This window comes from Cucurbita pepo, chromosome LG10 (assembly GCF_002806865.2).
Source record: "Cucurbita pepo subsp. pepo cultivar mu-cu-16 chromosome LG10, ASM280686v2, whole genome shotgun sequence".
NCBI lineage: Eukaryota > Viridiplantae > Streptophyta > Magnoliopsida > Cucurbitales > Cucurbitaceae > Cucurbita > Cucurbita pepo.
In genome coordinates, this window is record NC_036647.1 from 9,565,555 (window position 1) to 9,573,610 (window position 8,056).

Consider the following 8,056-nt stretch of genomic DNA (forward strand, 5'->3'; position numbering starts at 1 on the left):
TTCATTTTAATTCAACAATTAATTTGAATAATGAATTTCAAATTAAAGTAACATTAAATAATTAATTAAACTATTTAATTAATATTTAATATTAATTCAAATGCCAATCCCAATCAATTCCGACACATAATTGATTAAGATATTTAAATCTTATTTAAATATCTCAGATTCTCTCTTTTCGTTTAATTCGTAAATAAAATAAAATTGCGGTTAAATATATCGTATATATGTAACGCATATTCCCTAATTTGAATTCGAACACTTCGAACTCACTCGTCACACTGTTCTATGGTTTAGTCCGATATGAGCTAGCAGAGGGACCTAATGGACCTATAGATCATGGGCTCCAACGATTCAAGATTAACCGATTAAACTCATTAACCTGGTTAACCAACATTCGTTAACTACTAGGACACTCCACTATAGCCTAGTAGTTGCACTCCCCTCACTATAGATATATTTCTGTCCATCTGATATAACCATGATTAGTAAGTCGATCCTTCACAGGTTGTTCGTAACTAGAGCTGGGTCAATTTACCGTTTTACCCCTGAAGTTACTTCTTGTTCCTTATGTCTCACTGATCCTCTAATAAACAATTGGTTTGTGGTCCAACCAGTAAACCGAATCCCTCTCAGGCCAATGAGAGGGTGGGGCCCCTTGTTCAAGACCTGGAGTCAGTGCTTAAGGGAACTACCTTTCTTCTATCCCTAAAAGTGGGTAGGAGTGAATTCCGTCTTGCACCCCACGTCCCCAGCCATTCACCCAGTCTTACCCCTGAAATGGGAGGCCTGTTGAGTCGGCGAACTAGAGCCACTCTCACCCATGCAAATCTAAGGATAATTCCGAATAAACAGGAGTTCATGGTTAGCTCAGGATTAAAACCGAGTTACCTAGGTTATCGAATGAAAAGAAAATCAGTCTCAACAGTAAACGACTTTATAAAGTGAGAGTGGTTTTCTTCATGGTCCGATCTTATGCAATACTCATTGCATAGGACGCCCCCACTCACATGTCTCCACATGCACAATTTAGTGATCGCATTGTTTATATCATATACAAAAGTGGGCCGCATCCATAGTGTCCCCAGAATAAGGTACTCAGCCTTATCCTTATACTATAGATCATTTTGACTATATACTTGAACTTGATCCACTCTTATGTCTCTACATATAGTTCAAGTAATCATACTATAGACAGAGTGTTCTTAATTTATTGGATTTAGATTAATGATCGTAAAGTTCACTTTATTCAATAACAATCTTTACTGAATAAACATGAATAATAACTTTATTGAAAATAGAATATGTTTTTGTTTACAAACTATGAGTTTTAGGACATAAAATCCAACAGAACTTTGATTAATCAAGTGATGAAACTAGAGATGGTCCCCAAACGTCTGTAAGAATCATTTCGAACTGCACTTTCTTCGGTTCTATGGTAGCGTTTGTGAAACTGACTCGTTTCTGTTTGTCATAATGTAGCCTCACAAGGACTCGTATCAACAAATTTCAGACCTTCTAAATCTCCGTTCTTAGCCAATATTTTCATTCATTTTACTCTCATATATCCAAGTTTATTGTGCCATAGACTTGAATTTGAAACACTCTCAACAACAACAATCATGTTTATACATCAAGTAGTTGTGTATAAGGTTCCAGATTTTGTGCCATGTTTTACCACCATAGTATCCTTCACAATCTTCCCCGAACTCTTTCCAAACTCTATTGCATAACCTGTGCTATTCAACTGACCAATAGAGATCAGGTTCTTCTTGAGACCAAGAATATATCTTACATTCTTTAGTATCCACTGATTTCTTGCATAAGTTTTTATGCAGACATTCCCATTTCCTTCAATCTCTAGAGTTTAGTTGTCGACAAGATACGCCTTCTCAAAATTTATAGACTTGAAATTCTGAAACAATTCCTTATTTTCAGACAAACGAAAATATGCACCTGAATCCAAAATCCAAGATTCAATTGGACTATTCCTTATTTGGAGACAAATGAAAATATGCACCTGAATCCAAAATCCAGGATTTAATTGGACTATCTGGATTAGAGCATCCCCAATGTCTTTTTCTATGTAAAGTCATTACTATCCTCCGATTTGTGATTCTTTTTCCTCTTTGGTCTTGTACAATTTGTCCAAAAGTGACCATTTTCTCCACAACTCTAACACGTGACGTTATGTTTCTTTTCTTTTAATCGACCTTTGTTTGGGTCATTCCATTTACTTCTTCCCCTTTGGTGAACACTAAGAGCACTTCCAGAGTATACTTTCGCTGAGAGCTACCTTTCTTTGGGTCATTCCATTTACTTTTTCCTCTTTCGTCAATATTGAGAGCACTACTCTACCTTTGTTTGGGTCATTCCATTTCCTTCTTCCTCTTTGGTCAACACTGAAAGCACTACCAGATGAATATCGACGACTCTACTTGGGTCATTCCATTTATTTCTTCCCCTTTGGTTAACACTGAGAGCACAGATGAATATCAACTACTCTACCTGGTCATTCCATTTACTTGTTCCCCTTTGGTGAACAATGAGAGCACTACCAGATGAATATCAACTACTCTACCTGGGTCATTCCATTTACTTCTTCCCCTTTGGTCAACACTGAGAGCACTTTCAGATGAATCTCAATGAATCTCCAAATTCTCGTTTGCGTATACTTTCGCTGAGAACTCTTCTCGAATTTCATCAAACTTCAGTTTCTTCTCGAATTTCATCAAACTTCAATTTCTCAGATTCTCGAGAACTTTTGAATCTCCAATTTCTCGTTTGCGTATACTTTCACTGAGAACTATTTCTCGAGTTTCTTCATCAAACTTCAGTTTCTCAGATTCTCGGGAACTGCTGATTGTGGCAACAACAGTTCAATTTCTTGCTGAGAACTATAAACTTCAGTTTCTCATATCCTCGGGAACTGGCAACAACAGTATCCCACGACTCGGGGAAAGATGACATCAAAATCAAAGCTTTAATTTCATCTTTGAAATTACCGAACTCAGTTGACTTATATAACTATACCATCTATTATGTAGAACTATCACCTTAACCACTCGAACATGTTTCTCAGATTCTCGGGAATTGCTTATTGTGGCAACAACAGTTCAATTCCTAGATGAGAACTATAAACTTCAGTTTCTCATATCCTCGGGAACTATCAACAACAGTATCGCACGACTCGAGGGAAGATGACATCAAAATCAAAGCTTTAAATTATCTTTGAAATTACCAAACTCAGTTGACTTATATAATAACTATACCATCTATTATGTAGAACTATCTCCTTAACCACTCGAACATATTGACACCCCTTATGTTAGACATCAAAATAAAAGCTTTAATTTCATCTTTGAAATTACCGAACCCACTCCTTAACCACTCGGACATATTGACAACCCCGACATGAATGGACATATTGACACCCTTATATAAAGAAAGATTCATTCCTTGTTAAACCGACGTGGGTATTCATAATAAAGCTAAAAATTCGTCAACAGCAAGATTCAAACCTATGCAGATATAGCCCAACAGATATTTAGAGCACAACTCTACCTTGTTTGAGTCATTCCACTTCTTCCCCTTCGGTCAACACTCAGAGAATATCAACTACTCTAGGTCATTCCATTTACTTCTTCCCCTTTGGTCAACACTGAGAGCACTACCAAATGAATCTCAATGAATAGCACTACCGAGATGAATTTCAATGAATAGCACTACCAGATGAATCTTAATGAATCTCCAATTTCTCATTTGCGTGGGTCCATTTACTTCTTCCCCTTTGGTCAACACTGAGAGCACTACCAGATGAAAATAGCACTACCAGATGAACCTCAATGAATCTCCAATTTCTCGTTTGCATATACTTTCGCTGAGAACTACTTCTCGTCGATCTCCAATTCAATGAATAGCACTACTAGATGAATCTTAATGTACTAGATGAATCTCAATGAATCTCCAATTTCGAATCTCAAGCACTACTAGATGAATCTCAATGAATCTCCAATTTCTCATTTGCATATTCTTTCGCTGAGATTTACTTCTCTGCGATTTCCAATTCAATGAATAGCACTGCCAGATGAATCTCAATGAATCTCCAATTTCTCGTTTGTGTTACTTTCGCTGAGAACTACTTCTCAGATTTCATCAAACTTCAGTTTCTTCTCAAATTTCTGATCTCCAATTTCTCGTTTGTGTATACTTTCACTGAGAACTACTTCTTGGATTTCAACAAACTTCAGTTTCTGCACTACTAGATGACTTTCGCTGAGAACTACTGTTTTCAACAAACTTCAGTTTCTGCACTACGAGATGACTTTCGCTGAGAACTACTTCTCGGATTTCATCAAACATCAGTTTCTGCACTACCAAATGACTTTCGTTGAGAACTACTTCTCGGATTTCATCAAACATCAGCTTCTGCACTACCAGATGACTTTCGCTGAGAACTACTTCTCAGATTTCATCAAACATCAGTTTCTGCACTACCAGATGACTTTCACTGAGAACTACTTCTCGGATGTCACCAAACTTCTGTTTTTTGAACTACTTCTCGAATTTCATCAAACTTCCGTTTCTACACTACCAGATGACTTTCGCTGAGAAGTACTTCTTGCTACTTCTTGGATTTGCACTACTAGATGAATTTCGCTGAGAACTACTTCTTGCTACTTCTATGAATTTCGCTGAGAACTACTTCTTGCTACTTCTTGGATTTATCAATAGCAGGATTCAAACCTGCCCAGTATAGCCCAACAAATTTCAAGTTTGTCTCCTTAACCACTCGAACATATTGACACCCCTTGTTTCCTTACCCACTCGTACATATCGACACCCCTTTTATAATTCAAACCTGCGATTTCTTTCCTAACCCACTCGTACATATCGACACCCCTTTTATAATTCAAACCTGCGATTTCGGGCATAGCCCAATACCCTTATACAAAGAATGAATCGTTCCTTGTTCAACTGATGTGTGATTTCACAGGCCACTCATAGCCCAATACCCTTATATAAAGAATGAATCGTCCCTTGTTTCACAGGCCACTCAGACATATTGACACCCTTACGTAAGGATGATTCGTTCCCTTAAACACGGTCATTACATATCGACACCCCTTTTATAATTCAAACCTGCGATTTCGCGCATAGCCCAATACCCTTATACAAAGAATGAATCGTCCCTTGTTTCACAGGCCACTCAGACATATTGACACCCTTACGTAAGGATGATTCGTTCCCTTAAACACGGTCATTACATATCGACACCCCTTTTATAATTCAAACCTGCGATTTCGCGCATAGCCCAATACCCTTATACAAAGAATGAATCGTCCCTTGTTTCACAGGCCACTCAGACATATTGACACCCTTACGTAAGGATGATTCGTTCCCTTAAACACGGTCATTACATATCGACACCCCTTTTATAATTCAAACCTGCGATTTCGCGCATAGCCCAATACCCTTATACAAAGAATGAATCGTCCCTTGTTTCACAGGCCACTCAGACATATTGACACCCTTACGTAAGGATGATTCGTTCCCTTAAACACGGTCATTACATATCGACACCCTTGACACCTTTATATAAAGAGTGAGTGATTCGTTTCTTGTTTAACCAATGTGGGATTTCACATAAAGCTAAATATTCGTTAACAATAGGATTTGAACCTACGCAGGCATAAGCCCAACAAATTTTGTGTCTATCTCCTTAACCACTCGAACATATTAACACCCCTTATGTAAGGAATGACTCGTTTCCCTTAACCACTAGGACATATTGACGCCCCCTATATAAGGAATGATTCGTTCCCTATTCAATCGATGTGGGATCTCATACTAAAGCTAAAAAGTCATCAATAGCAAGACTCTTCAACCCCTCGAACATGTTGACATGCTTATATAAGGAATGATTCATTCCGTATTCAACCGATGTGGGATCCAACAAATGTGGAATTTCCTTTGCAGGCAAAGTCAAATAGAGGAAGGCAAAGCCCAATAGATTTAAAGTCTGGACATACTGACACCCCTTATATAAGGAATGATTCGTTTCTTATCCAACGATGTGGGATCTTCTCCTTAACCACTCGGACATGTTGACACCCCTTATATAAAAAAATGATTCGTTCCCCAACCAATGTGGGATTTAATAATAAAGCTAAAAAGCCCAATGAGATTTGTAGTCTGTCTTCTTAGCCACTCAGACATATTGACACCCACTCAGACATATTGACACCCCTTATATAACGAATGATTCGTTCCCTATTCAACCGGTGGGATCTCACAATAAAGCTGGACATATTGACACCCCTTGTATGAGAATGATTTGTTCACTGTTCCCTATTCAACCGATGTGGGATTTCATAATAAAGCTATCACAACAAGATTTGAACCTGTGCAAGCAAAACCAGCCGATCTATAATAAAGCTAAAAAGTCATCACAACAAGATTTGAACTGTGCAAGCAAAACTAGCAGATCCACAATAAAGCTAAAAAGTCATCACAAAGTCATCGCAACAAGATTTGAACGTGTGCAAGCAAAACCCAACAGATTTCAAGTCTGTCTCCACACTTGTATAAGGAAAGATTTATTCTCTATCCCACCAAGGTTCATTGTGTATCCCACCAATGTGGGATCTCACAATAAAGCTCACAACAAGATTTGAACATCTCACAATAAAGCTCACAACAAGATTTGAACATGTGCAAGCAAAGCCCAACAGATTTCAAGTTTCCACACTTGTATAAGGAAAGATTCATTCTCTAAACCCAACAGTTTTCAAGTTTGTCTCCACACTTGTATAAGGAAAGATTCATTCTCTAAACCCAACAGATTTCAAGTCTGTCTCCACACTTGTATAAGGAAAGATTTATTCTCTATCCCACCAAGGTTCATTCTGTATCCCACCAATGTGGGATCTCACAATAAAGCTCACAACAAGATTTGAACATCTCACAATAAAGCTCACAACAAGATTTGAACATCTCACAATAAAGCCCAACAATGTGGGATCTCACAATAAAGCCCACAACAAGATTTGAACATCTCACAATAAAGCCCAACAGATTTCAAGTTTCCACACTTGTATAAGGAAATATTCATTCTCTACCCAACAGTTTCAAGTTTCCACACTTGTATAAGAAAAGATTCATTCTCAACCCAACAGATTTCAACCTTCGAACCTAGTCTCTCTCCCCAACAGATTTCAACCTTCGAACCTAGTCTCTCTCCCCAACAGATTTCAACCTTCGAACCTAGTCTCTCTCCCCAACAGTTTCAAGTTTCCACAGTATAAGAAAAGATTCATTCTCTACCCAACAGATTTCAACCTTCGAACCTAGTCTCTCTCCTGAAAGATTCATTCTCTACCCAGCAGAGATTTCGAGTATGCAAGCCGAGTATGCAAAGCTCAACCTTCGAACCTAGTCTCTCTCTTGAAAGATTCATTCTCTACCTAGCAGAGATTTCGAGTATGCAAGCCATAGCCCAGATGAACCATTCTCCACCCAACAGAGATTTTGAGTATGCAAGCAATAGCCCAAATTTCAAGTCTCTTGACCCCCAATCCGATCTCATCGGATCTCATCTCATATAGCAGGATTTCGACCTTTAACCATTCAGATGTGAACAGCAGGATTCGAACCTGCGTAGGCATAGCCTAACAGATTTCGAGTCTGTCTCCTTAACCAATCGGACATATTAACACCCCTTATATAAGCAATGATTCGTTCCTTTTAACCATTCGGACATATTGACACCCTTATATAAACACCGATGTGTGATTTCACGATAAAACTAAAAATTCGTCAACAACAGGATTCAAACCTGCGCAGGCATAGCCCAACAGATTTTGGGTTGTCTCCTTAACCACTCGAACATATTGACACCCCTTACATAAGAAATGATTCATTCCCCTTAACCATTCGGACATATTGACACCCTTATATAAAGAATTATTCGTTCCTTGTTCAACCGTGTGTGATTTCACCGTCAATTTAAAATTGAGCAGGCATAGCCCATTCGAGTCGACTTAACCACTCTATT

The 8,056-nt window shown here is 38.2% G+C and overlaps 1 non-coding gene across 1 annotated transcript; it reads right to left on the bottom strand.

The window, feature by feature from the left end:
• Positions 1–7,634: 7,634 nt before the first annotated feature.
• Positions 7,635–7,716, bottom strand: TRNAS-CGA. Its single transcript has one exon. It is a non-coding gene; the product is annotated as a tRNA-Ser (tRNA).
• Positions 7,717–8,056: the final 340 nt, after the last annotated feature.